Source organism: Cavia porcellus, unplaced genomic scaffold, assembly GCF_034190915.1.
Source record: "Cavia porcellus strain 051 isolate PalLab524CR breed Dunkin Hartley unplaced genomic scaffold, mCavPor4.1 scaffold_10, whole genome shotgun sequence".
NCBI lineage: Eukaryota > Metazoa > Chordata > Mammalia > Rodentia > Caviidae > Cavia > Cavia porcellus.
The window spans coordinates 68,638,812-68,652,444 of NW_026947493.1; the positions used below are offsets into that span (position 1 = coordinate 68,638,812).

General features: G+C 41.0%; 1 pseudogene; it reads right to left on the bottom strand.

Moving 5' to 3' along the window:
* Positions 1-313: 313 nt before the first annotated feature.
* LOC100732174 (protein Shroom3-like) lies at positions 314-1,351 on the bottom strand (annotated as a pseudogene).
* Positions 1,352-13,633: the final 12,282 nt, after the last annotated feature.

Below are 13,633 nucleotides of genomic sequence, written 5' to 3' on the forward strand. Positions count from 1 at the left end.
GATTCCTGGGGGTGGCCCACACTGCCTCTGCTGCTAAAATCTAAACTCCAACTCGTACTTCAGTGTCGTTAACTCTCCTTCTACTGCAGAGGATAAAAAGGGAAAAGTTTCCAGCAGCTTTCAAGCTCTCAGGACAGTCATGAAGGGCAGGAGGGAGAAACAGGCTTTTTCTTGGATGGCTCTGATTTTCCTTTTATTCAGGAAAACCCCATAACCCATGTGGTTTGAGTGGTGGTTTGTAGTGAAATATTTTTTCAGATTAAACAGTGTTGAGAGAAGTGGTGGTGTTTTGGTTGGGTATTTTTAGAAGAGGTTAAAGTGGGGAGGTTTGGGTTGAAAACACACCACTGGAAGTACTTCTGCCAAGAGATGTCCCCTGGTTTGGGACATGGGGGCACAGTGAGGGCCCTGACCTTGGGAGTGAAGTGGGCAGGAAGGCTCTCCAGCAGACACTTCGCCTGTTCCTTGCCTAGCTTGATCTTGTCATCCAGCCTTTGCTGCTCAGTGAGGAGCGCTGACTTCATTTTCACGAAATGCTGGTAATCCTGGAGTTGCTCCTTGGAGAGGTAACTGGCCAGGAGGTCAAGCATCACCTGCTCCCTCTGGTCCAAGTTCTCCTTCAGCTCACAGGCATCCTTGTGCGGCCCAGCCAGGATCTTTCTCTGCTCAGTCAGTGAGTTCCTTTCTTTACCACTAACATCAAGACCACTAAGGATGGTCTCTACTTGGGTCAGGCACCTCGAGAGGGACAGCAGCAGGTTCTAGGGCGCCTAGGAACATCCCGTACTTGTCAAACTCGTTGGGTTTGCCGAGCTCACTGTTCAGAGCCTCCACCTCTGCTCCCAGGGCCCTGTTAAGCTTGATGTCCATGAGCAGACTCCCATTTGCTTCCTGGAGGGTCTTAGGCTTGTGGGTGAGGTTCTCTATGAGCTCAGTCTTTTTTCTCACTGATATTCACCTGCTAGTCTATCTCGTCACCTCTTCTAGCATTTCTTTGATTTTGTTTGGGAGCTCGGCCTCGGCAGCAGACACACTGTAGTAGGCAGGACCGCAGACCAACACGCCCACCACTTCCTTGTCTTTATTCCTGTTGCCTTCGCCTGCGGGTGGCTGACAGTGCTCTGCATAGCCTTCCTTTCGGTACCATCTCCCTTCTGCAAGTTAGTATCTCGAGGAAGCAAACCTTCCATCAGGTCCACAGTCACCCTCCAAAATGGTGACAGAGATTTGTCTTGGTGCATGGTTTTCTTGGCCAGAGTCTCTGTTCTGATACCTTCTGAGGTTTCTGAGGATCGGTGCTGACTTTCTGAGTTCCACCAGGAGGTTCATGGATGAGCTTTGCGGCTGACATGGAGGGGATGGCAAGCTCAGCTGCTTGCCAGGAGACCTACTAGCGGGGGCGCACACCCCTCAAGGAGGGTGTGATGGACTCATTGGCCTCTGAACATCTGATAGGAGTTTGGGCACTGGGAGGAGCGGCTGGCGGCCTCTCCAATGGGCTGCAGCAGGTGCGTGCCTTGCCCTTGCAGTTGTCACCCTGGAAAACAGACCCGAGCTGTGGCCAGGACCCTCAGGAGCCTCTGTGGCCAGCAGTGCCTCACACTCAGCTTGGAGAGGAGGTGGAGGAAAATCAGCTGAGCTATCTACTGGAGCTTCCTGGCTGGGCGGGGTGCAAGTGAAGAAAGAGCTTCAAATATGGGGCCGGAAGTGGCCTTGGGATGCTAGTTCTTCACGAACACTTTGTCCTTGGGCTCCTCTTGAGGTCGTCGGTGGGTGGGTAGAATGCTTGCAGGCCTGACTCACTTGCAGAGAGACCCTCCCCGGAATGTCTGGGTCTGAGTGCTGCAGGAACTGGGAAGGCTCAGCTCCTTCCTGCAGTGCTTTGGTGACTCCGGTGAATTCAGATGTAAACTGTAGCTAGTGGAAACAGGTGAAGGCAGAGGGGAGCTGAGCAGTGTCAGAGGTGCAGCCCTGGCCTCTGGGGACTGCCCCTGCACTCCCGGCGGCAGAGGCCTGGGGCCTGGCGCTCTGCTGGCTTGTTTCTGATGGTCAGGGCCCCAGCATAGTCACTAGGAACTGAGGAGCCATTGGCAGCCTGAGCCACTCCAACCAGGAGGAGTAGGATGGTAGGTGAACAGTGGAATCTCTTCTCCACCTCTTTCTGAACAACTGAGGGACCTAGGGCCAGAGCCAGCCAAATAACACGGGTCCCTCACAAAACCAAAGCCACCGTCTTCCTCCACACCACAATGAGGACCGTGGATGAGGTCCTGGACCGAGTGTTTCAGTATGGCCTCTGCTGATGCAGACTTTGCTGCTGAAGGTACCCGGGAGACTGGCGCTCCGAGGATGTGGTCCCAACTTGGGGGTGCTCCTCCGCCTTCCACGTGCTGCAGCTGCACAGAGCAGCTTTCCTGGAGTTCTGGGAACCTGGGGGTCCCCTCGCAAGGAGTGACCTCCCACGAAGGAGTTGCCGTCATCACGGGGGTGCAGGGCTGCCACAGGAAGGGGGCTCCGGGCGCCAAAATCTTGCACCACACGGGACAGCGAGTGCGCGTTGCTGCAGCCGCTTCAGTCCTGGGCAAAAGGGTGCGCCCCAGCCTCGGCAGCGACGATGCCCACGCATGCATGCGCCTGGGCCTCCCGCAGAAGCGTGACTTCCGCTCTGGTGCCAGGCAGTGGCGGGGACCTCAGTGGACACCAGGTGCAGGCCTGGCGGGTCGTCATCTGCCGGGTCCCCCTCGGTTCGGCCCGCTCTTATTCTTTTATCACTCAATTTCACAGGAACTAATTCACTGTTTTGAGACCAGCAATACTTCCTTCATGAGGATGGTGCTTCACATTCTAATTGTCTCTCTTAGGTCCACCTTTTTTTTTTTTTTTTTTTTAAAATCAGGTCTTGCTGTGCACCTCATTCTGGCCTCGAATTTGCAATGATTCTCCCGTCTCAGCCTCCCGAGTGCTGGGATAACTCGCATGTGCCACCACATCCAACGGGCCCCATTTTTAAAAGATTCACCACCTCCACAGTGCCACACTGGGCACGAAGTATGAGTCTTTGGATGACAGTCTGTACACAAGCCACAGCAGTTGTGTCTCTTTAATCTAAGACGGTTCCTTGGTTTATGTCTTGTTGGTTTGTGTCTTGGTTATGACATTATTAGAGAAAATTAGACAATTATTTTGCATTGCTCCACACTTTTGATTTGTCTGATTTTTTTTTTTTTTTGTACTGGGGATTGAACTCATGACCTTGTGCTTGCCAGGCGAGTGCTTACACCGCTGAGCTAAATCCCCAGCCTGGTTTGTCTGATTTTGTTTTTTTCATAATTCAATTAAAGTGCATTTTTGGCAAGAATATCATAGATACAAAGTTATTGCTTTCTTAGTACACACAGGAGTACCTGATGTCACTTCATCTGATTATTGCTTAGTAATGATGTTACCTTTGCTCACATGGGAAACATAGAGTTTGCCAGGCTTCTCCACTATAAAATTATTACTTTACTCTTTGTAAGTTTCTTTGTAAATAGTATGAGGCTAGGTAAATATACCTTTTCTTCTTCATTTTTCTGTTTTTTCTTTCAAAAAGAAAAACAGGCCGGGGATTTAGCTCAGCGGTATAAGAACCTGTCTGGCAAGCATGGTGTTGTGAGTTCGATTTTCCATACAAAACAAAAGGATAAAAATGATACAGAATTTCAAAAACAAATGGTAGGAAATTAACACTATTGAATATATTGCATAGTATGTCTTAGAAGTAGCTTCTCAAGTTACAAGATTTAGGCACAAAAAATGATCAGTCAGTGACAGCATAATCTGCTCTTTTTGATGAGCTAAAAGAGATTAGTAATAGAGTTATCTATTTTGCGTACATTTACCTACATACATTTATATGTGTATACCTACATACATATAATCTTTTCCTTTCTTCCTTTTCTCCTTTCCCCTATCCCAGTTATCCTTTCCTTTTGAGCACTTCCTTTCTCATTTTTCTAATTTTAACACAATTTTTCACTTTATAGTACGTTTATCAGGGTATTAAATGTATTTTCAATTTATAGTATTCTTGATTGATGATAGGTTTACCAGAACATAACCACATTATAAATTGTTCTGCGTATTTGTTTATCCACTCCTGTAGCTAATTGGTGGCTTCTTGAGCCCCTATATTCAGGCATTGTGTAGGACCAGCTATTAAAGATGAAATGCATGCTGTCAAGTACTGGGACACAGCTCAGTGTGAAGCAAGCTGTGATTGGGACAGGAGCTGTGGTCTAGTAAGCCATGTATGTGACACATAGATTTTGTCATGCAGAGGAGTTTGGACTTTATCCCATCTGTGTTTGACAGTCTAGGAAGAAGACTGAGCTGGTGTGAGGGGTCATGATGGAGTGTTATGTCTCAGCTATTACTCAGGTGTATTTGGAATGGGTAGGCATGAACGTAGGGTGATCAGGAGAGAGGCTGAGAGCTCAATCCTGAGATACTACATTGGGCATGAAAAAGAGGGGCTGAACTTGTGAGATATGGATCTGGAACTTGGAGAAGGCACCTCCACTGGAGATAAAGCAGAAGGATTACGTAGTTGGTATTTGAAGACATAAAGTAAACAAAATAATCAGAATTTGTGGGAAAGCAAGAAAAAAAGCCAAGGAGAGGTCATTAGCATTAGATGCTGGTAGAGGAAGAAGAGGCAAAAGAGGCAAGGCCAGAAAACAAAGACTAGGACAGGAGAGATTCAGAGGCCTCCAGGAGGAGGAAGCTTGAGGAAAGGCAGGAGGATCAGCTGTGCACAGGCATTGGGGGAGTCATTAAGGTAAGGCCTGAGCACAAGTAGGATAATGGGATTTTGCTCCAGGTGGGCACTTCATTGAATTAGTGTAAAGAAACTTGTGGTGAGTCTGAGAATAGGTTGAAAGTGTTTCTCATTTTGAGAAAAATTCCCTGAGTAGTTCCACACTTTCTGCTTGCTGAACCCATTAGAAGGCATGGAATGGCATCGTCTCTGAGCGGCAAGTCCACTCATAGGTTTTCAGCCGGGCCTCACTGGCCAGGGGAGGAAATTCAGGCCAGAAGAGATTATTCTCATGATGTCAAGCTGCAGGTTCAAGACCTTAATTCAGGGCTTTTCCATATGTATTTGTTCTGATGCGATTAGTGTATAGTGTAAACTTTATACTGATTTCCTACTTGCTCATTCATGTGTTGCTTATTTACCCTCTGGTTGTTTTGTATTTAAGCAGTTTGTAGTTTCTATTGTTTTTCACAATAGAAAAAAAGGGGGTATTTATTTTGCAGGCTGTTTTGAAGAGTAATCTAACCTGGATAAAACTCAGCAAAATCAGTTCATAGCAGTTGTTACCTAACTGCCATTGAGCAGTTAGAAGGCATTTAGATATGCCTTCTTGAGTACATGACAGTACATAGTAGTCAATTCCATTTTGCTTTAGCCTTAATGTTAATCAAGGAGCTGCAAGTACCGTGTACTCTTGACACTGGAATTTAGCTGCAGACACAGGTGTTATATCAGTGTGGTGCTCAGAGGCAAAGTCTGACCCTAGCTCTCCCTGTGGGCAGGTGCTTCTCCGAATTCACTTTTTGTGAATTAGTAGTCACGGAAACCCAGCCTGGGTACATGAGCTGTGCACAGATACTTGGGGAACAATGAGCTCACCAGGTATTTGGAGTGATATTTATTATAGTGAATGTTTAAAATGCTTCCATTGCTCAAAACACATTTGCCCTTCTTAGAAATATCCTGATTTTCTTTTGAGGCAAAGCCATAAGCACATGGTGGGAGTTGGCTAGCTGTATTAGTCTGCCATAACAGAATACCACAAATTATGTCTTATACAACAGAAACTTATTTTTTTTTCCACAGTTTTGGAGGCTGGCAAGTCACAGGTTAAGGTCCTAGCAGGGATTGTTTTTTTTTTTAATTTAAGGAGAAAAAGAAAAAAAAAATAGAAAAAGGGTACAAGTTATACAGAATTTCAGAAAACATAAACAGTAGGAAATCACTAGTTAATAGATTACATATTGTTATCTTAGAAATAGTTATTCAAGTTACAAAATTAAAGTGTATAAAGTGGACTTTCAAACATTGAGACTGGAAAGAGTTTTGTTCAATGATCCAACAAAACTCAGTAATATGGTTTTCTATCTTATACACTTAAATATATATGCAGTTATATTCTTTAGAGCACTTTCTTTTTCTTTCTTTTGTACAATGACAATCACACATTTTGGGTTTTATTACTCCCACAGTTCTTATTACTTTTTTTTGAAGACAGTAAAACCAAATGTGCCATAACAGAACAGAGTCAGTCAAATCAAAAGGATGGACATAGTAGATAATGTAAAAACAAAATACTAGGTGATCAACAATGGTTACCATACTACCTCTTGCTATCTTAAAAAGAATTGCCTATATCATCAGTTATAATAAAATTGAACAAAACAGTAAAGAATAAAACCAAAACATTGGAGACATTACAGGACTTTAAAAGAAGATAATAGTCAACCGGGATGGGCGTCATAATGAATCTTACTGTCTTCACAGTTTTGCCTATACTTTCAAACTTGGTACTATCAAGCAAAGCAGAAAAGGGGGAAATCAGTCAAAGCAAGATGGTGAGGGCTATACAGGGTTTCAAATTAATAGGAAATCAAAGTGGGTTACTATAAAGTATGGGATTGGTTTCTTGTATGGGCTCTCTTCCTAGCTTGTGGTGGTCACTTTGATCTCGGGGAGCCAAAGTCTACTTCTGTGCCCATAGGAGAGGTAGAAGGAAAAGAGAGAGGAGGAGAGGGGAGCTTTCTGTTCTCTTCTTATAAGGATGTGAATCATATCAGACAGAGTCCCTCATAACCTCATTTAATTCTCAGTACTGCCTTATAAAAATACAGTCACATTGGAGTTTAGGTTTTGCAAATATGAGTTTTTTGGGTGGGAGTGTGCAGATGACCCTAGAGTCTTCAACACTGCCAAGGTCAGTTTATCTTGCTTGCAAATTTGGAACTTCAGCTGATGCAACAAATCCTAAATCTATTCGGTTGGTCCAAAAAGTGGGGCTCTTTATGGGCACCAAGTTCCCCCTTTCTCATTCTTCCATCTCTGCTGGCCTCTGTGGCATTTCTCAAGCCACCCTGTCAGGCAGGCAGGTGACCGGAGATTCTCTGATGTCATTCGCCACACTGGTGTCAGATGCCAAGCTTGGGGTTGGCTGGATGGAAAAATGACCAGCTTGGCTTTTACAGTTCTGGCTCCATGTTGCAAGCAGTTGGCAGTTCTCTTCCTGCTTTTTCCTTTTTATTGCTTATTCCAAAATCTGAGGCACATACACAGCTGGTTGGCAGTTCTGCTTTTAAAGTATGGTACTCACCATCTGAAAAGCTTTTAATCTGCCTGTTGCTCCAGACTTGGAGACAATGACAAATTATATTAAAACAGGTTCTTCTCCTAGTGAATCTCCGGGCTGGAAGTCTACAAATGTGTAGGTTGTTAGAGGAAAATCTGTATGAAACCATTCCCAGGACAAGACTGTGTTCAAATAAGAGGCCCTGAATGCCACATGCTATAGTTACATGCAAAAGGATAGTAACCAGCCTGGAGAAAGGTACTTATAAACATGGCTCTAAAAAACTTTTGGTTCATATTCATTTCATTTTTTTTGTCCTGCCCTATTTATTTCCCTCTGCACCTGGAAGTCACTCAGTATGAAGTAAACCACAGTACTTTCCAGAACTGTTTTGTGTTGTTTTAACTGCAGATGTCCGGGAAACAGTAAACTCTTGTTTTGAAGCTTTTAAAAGTTGAGCTTTGATTCCAAGCAATTGAAAATGGTTCCTGTTTATGCTTCTTATTGGTGATAGTTTAACTAGCTGGATTTTGTTTTCTCTGGATTATAGTTTTTTTATGGTTTTCCTTTAGGAGTTTACCAGTCTCTGGAGTTCACTGGTAGTAGTGTCCAGAAAAATTGAATTTCTTTTATATCCACAGAAAAAGTGGCTAGTTTCCATTACAGGATAAATTTAGGGCTTTTTTCCCAGGGGTTCATGGATTAGTAAAATCTGAACAATATCATTACCTTTTTTGTTCAACACTAGGGTATATGTTTTGGAAAGTGCCTATAAAATTAAATCAAGATAGCCACTTATTTCTGGCATTTGCAATGGTATAATTATCATAATAATTTTTTTGCCCTTTTAATTTATCAAAAGGAATATTTTCTTTATCCTTGAGTTGGCTAAACAAGCATGAGTAATAGTTACCAAAGTGCATTTCATTTATTTTAGTGTCTAAATCCTTCTTTGCAAGCGAGTAGGTCTAGCAGGTAGTTGTTACCATTCTTCAGGGTCTCACTAGTTCTTCCCACACCTCCCAACCAAAATTACCCAAGCAGTTATGGAGTGTTCACTGTGCGTAGACTCCTGAGTTCTGGGGTGAGGGTTAAAAGGACAATTCAATAAAGGAAGTATGGCAGGATAAAGCACACAGGTTTGTATTTAGTTCAGATTATATATGGTACAAATTATGTGAAAATCAAAATGAAGGCAGGGTAGGTCTTGTGAGAGCATGCTGGGAGATAGTTTCTTGGCTGGAAGCAAAGGCCTGCTTGGGCTGGAGCAAGAAATAGTTTGATTCTGAAGTGCATGAGTGATATGACGGGGAAGCACATTACATGTGTGGTTGTCATCCATATTATTGTTCATTGTATTTTATCATTGCCATGTCATATTTTAGTGTTCATGATCATTTTGGTTCTTTCTAGTATTGAGCTACTGTAATAAAGCTGGTAGTGACATTTGTATACAAGTCTTTTATTGTTCAAGACCACTTTTTTTTTTTTTTTGCTGGAGATCTACCCAGTAGTGGAAATGCTGGTTTGTAAGCATACATGTGCTACATGTGCTTGGATTTAGTAGGCACTGTCAAATAAGCATTTGTACCTATTTATCCTCTTACCAGCACCATTAGAAGTTGCATTCTGTTTAATTTTCATGTCTTGTCTCCTGAACGTGGCTTGGACAGGGAAGCATACAGTAAGGGACGAATCATTATTATTAGTTATCAGGCCTGTGTGTAAGGACTGTTTGCCATAGGGTGTGACGAACACAAAACAACTTCATAACCAGAAGCTAACCAAATATCGGATTGACCAAACTACAAAAAACACTACAATGAGCTGGAGGAAAATTAAGATCATCCAGGTCCTGACAAAGGGAACAATACAACTCAAACCTTCCATGTACTGTTTGAAAATGTTGCCCATTTATTTCTTACCATTTAACATCGGTGTGTTACTCACATGTAAACCAAAGCACTGTCTGTAGTCTCCTGAGCCAAAAAAGATTGTTTAAGGGACAGTCTTGTGCAGAGATCTTTTTATTCACAAATAATTAAATGGTTTTTCAGTGTAGATGATTTAGCAGTTTTCTAGGCAACAACTGTAGCTCTGTTCTAAATTTGTAGTTTCAGACAAAGGCCTGAGAACCTCCTCTAGCTAGCTGCATTGTGGAGGTGACACTTCTCGAAAGAAATCGGCCTGATTGCAATGGGTAATCTTATGTGTGGACTTGATTAGGTTAAGGATACCCAGCTAGCTGCTAAAACATTATTTCTGAGTGTGTCTGTGAAGAAGTTTCTGGAAGAGATTCTCATTTGAAATGAGCATAAGTTAAGAAGATTTTCACCAGTGTTAGTGAGCATCACATACTTCACCTGGAAAAAATAGAGGGGCAAATTAGCTCCCTCTTCTCAAGCTGGGAATTTTTCTGCTCTCTGATATCAGAGCTTTTGGTTTTTAAGTCTTTGGATCCAGACAGAATTACACTATTGGCTTTGTTGTTTTTCTGGCTTTCAGATTTTATATTGAGGGACCTTTAGTCTCCCTAATTGTCCGAGCTGGTTCCCATGATTTAATCCTATCTTTTCTATACCTATGTATAAATCTACTCTAATGCCTCTATTTCCCTGGAGAATCCCAACTGGTGCAGTGATACAGTAAAACATACATGATATGCTTTAAATCCCACTTTAGACACAACTTTGTTGTGTGACCTGATAAATGCTCACTTCCCTGGTATTTCTTTGCTCATCTGCAATGTGACAATGACAATATCTACCCTGTCTGGGTTGTGAGTTTTATATTTGTAAAAAAAAAAAAAAAAAAAAGAAAAAAAGAAAATAAGAGGTAAGTCTAAAGATGACATTTTAGAGGTATTATAAAAAGTTAAAGCCTTCCCTTCTGATTTCTTGTGGCAATGTGATGATGTTAACCTTGGCTCTGGAGTGTGATGTATCTAGGAACGTAGAAGTTGGTTCTACCAGAAACTGGCTGTTTGGCCTAGACAAATAACTTGACTTTCTTAGCTTCAGCGCCTTCATTTGTAAGATGTTAAAGATAATATTGTCCACAATATGAGTTATAGTGAGGATTAAATGAGGTAATATATGTAAATAAATCTATTTAATGGATCTGCATAATAGTAGTTGCTTCCTTTTCCATGATAAGTTTTTTCCCATAGAATTGATTTTAATACCCTAGAGTTCCTAAAATATTAGCATGAAAGGTCCAAGTTACAAAGTATCTCATGATAGATAAGACTTGCAATTATCTACTTATTTAAGCAGAAAATGTAAACCCTGATTTTTTTTGGCTGAAACTTCATTTGTAATGCAGTGGAAGGATGGGGCTATTTATATGAGTGATTTGGTTTCATGAATGATCACGTAGTAGTTAATGTATTACCACTAACTTTTCAATTTGTATTTGTTGTATAGACTTAGTCCCCATCCCTCCAAAAAGAAAAAACAAAAGACAGTTCAGAAATCTTGCCAGTGAATCCAATTTCCATGATGGTTGAGTGGAAATTCAGGATGTAAGAGGGAAGCCTATTTCTAGGGAAACATTTGCAAGTCAAAGGTTTGTGGGGGCATTTTGGCAATTTGTGGGGCAGTTTTTATGAAGCATTAGTGTGTTAGGCACCATTAAGGATGCAAAATGTCTTGCAACATGTAGAATTGCAGCAAACTACAAAACCCACCTCATTTTCTAGCTACTTCTTTAAAGTTTTGATTTTCCAGGCACGGCCTTCCATTTTCTTCATTGCCTCCAGACCGGAAGTTGCCAGAGGTTAGTGTGTATGACAATAAATTTCAGGGTGAACCACACTCTTCTTTCATTTCACTCTTCTTGTACAAAATGGCTTCTGATAGAGCTTTCTCAAATGCAACCATTCAGTAGATATGAACGCACGCATTGGACTTTTTCATGGTGTCTTTTATTGGTCTTGCCCTGTATTTATGTGTTGAAATATAATGTATTTTATTATAAATTACTTTACTTTTCTGGGTACATGATATTATAGCTAGGATAGCATATCCATTTTGTTAAATTTTATATATATGATAATATAAATTATGGAATTTATTTCATTTCATAATTGTACTTTCAAAAAAAAGAATGATGAGGTTGATAGGATTGAGTTTTTACAAGTCCACTAGTGAGTGTTTTTCTTGAGTTTTCCAAGTCTAACTCTTCTCCTGAGCAATGATTTTACACTCTGGAGAAGTGACACTAAGTATTAAGAAATATGAGAGGGAGCAGTAGGTGGGCACAGACTCTTTATAGTGTCCCGATTTGTTCTACTGTGCACACATGACTTGTGTAGGTGTCACAACAGTTTTGTTTGTAGAGGCTGTTAAGATCCAACATGTATGTGTTGGATGTGTCTCCCTGAAACTCATGTGTTGAACCCCTGCTACTCGATGTGACTACATTTGGAGAAAGTGTCTTTAAGGACGTGTTTAAGATGAAGTGAAGTGGTTAGGGAAGGACCATTGCCCTTGTAAGAAAAGAAGGGCACCAGGGATGCATACACTGGGAGAAACGGCCGTATGATGACACTGTGAGAAGTTGGCCAAATGTAAGCGAATTAGAGAAACTGCAGGAGAAATCAAGAACATGTTGGTTCCCCTCTAGAACTGTGGGGAAAGTAAATTTCTGTTATTTAAATTATGTACTCTATGGTATGTTGTTCTGACAGCCCTAAAACACTAACACAAAGATAGAGGCATCTGATATCCAGAGACTGACTTCTCTCCCTCCCCATCTGTCCTACCTACTCTTTATGATTATCCTGAAATATATACCGAGTTGCTTGGAGATTTTTCTGTTCTCATCCTTCTCTTTTACTATTGCCTGATTAGAAATTTTGTACAGTTTACTGCCGGATTTGAATTACCCCTTCATGTCTCCATTTCTACTCCTTTTCCTCACTGTTCTTAACAAGATCCCTGAACTTACCCATCGAGTTAATGTAGGAAGACATACGAGGCTTAGAAATAGATCTCAGGTAAATAGCACATTGTCTTGGGCATGAGGGCCACCCAGGCAGGTACAGCCACCAGGGCAAATCCTTGCAAACAGGAAGGATCCTTCGGTAATAGTTTTCTATATAGACAGAAGCAGTTAAGGATATGGGTAGTAACAGTTTGGGGCGTGAAAAGATGACTTTCCTTTCAAAGCCTTAGGATTCTTTCAATGGGGCGTTTTATTTGTATCATATAGAACTGGGTAGAAATGAAAAAAGATTATGCACCTTAATACATTTACTTCTTAATCTCTCTCAGTGTAGTGACTCTTTGACTACTTTAGGGCCCTCAGTCTGCTTGGCCCTCATGCAGGCCTCAACCTCTGCCCTGCTGAGAATTTTTTCCACAGAAGGAAGGCTTGCTAAGAATCTTAAGACTTGCTACAACTTAAATTTTGTTCATTGCTATTCTGGCTTGATCTTTCATAAAATTTTCCAAATCCTTTAAGGCCTAATTTATATTTTATTTATTAATTTTTTTGCCACTTTCTTGTAATGAGTACCATAAATCTAGCCTAATCTTTACTTTGTGAGATAGTACTTCCTCTTATTTTTCTTATTCCTAAATTCCTCAAGTTTTAGAAAGTGGCCTTTAATTCTTTTATTTCAGACCTTGTTTTTATTTTTTTAAAAAATGTATTTATTTTATTTTAAAGATAGTAAAATCAAACCAAACAGAATAAAGGTAATCAGAACAGAACAATGAAATGATAAGATAATAGGAAATCAACAATGGTTATCATAATGTCTCTTGTTTCTGTCAAAATAACTATCCATACCACTGGATGTAATAAAATCAAATGAAACAAAACAGAATAAAATCTATCAAAACAAAAGAATGAAAGCATACTTTAAAGAGAATAAAACCAAACAAGTAAAATAAGAATAAAGCCAATCAAAACAAAACAAAACAAAACAAAACAGTGAAAGCGATATAATATTTCAAAATAAGATAATAGGGAATCAACAATGGCTACCATAATGCCTCTTGTTATCTTCAAAATTTCTGCCCATACCATCAGACATAATAAAATCAAAGAAAACACAAAACAAAATAAAACAAAGCAAAACAGAATATTGAATAGAACAAAACAATAAAATGGAACAAAGCAAAATAGTGAGAACAATATTGGATTTCAAAAACAAGACAGGAGAAATTCGTCCATATTTGCTATATTTCATATTGTTATTCTCTTAATAGATGTTCAGACTACTGGCCTTTGGCCTGCAAAGTCAATCAAGCAACACAAGC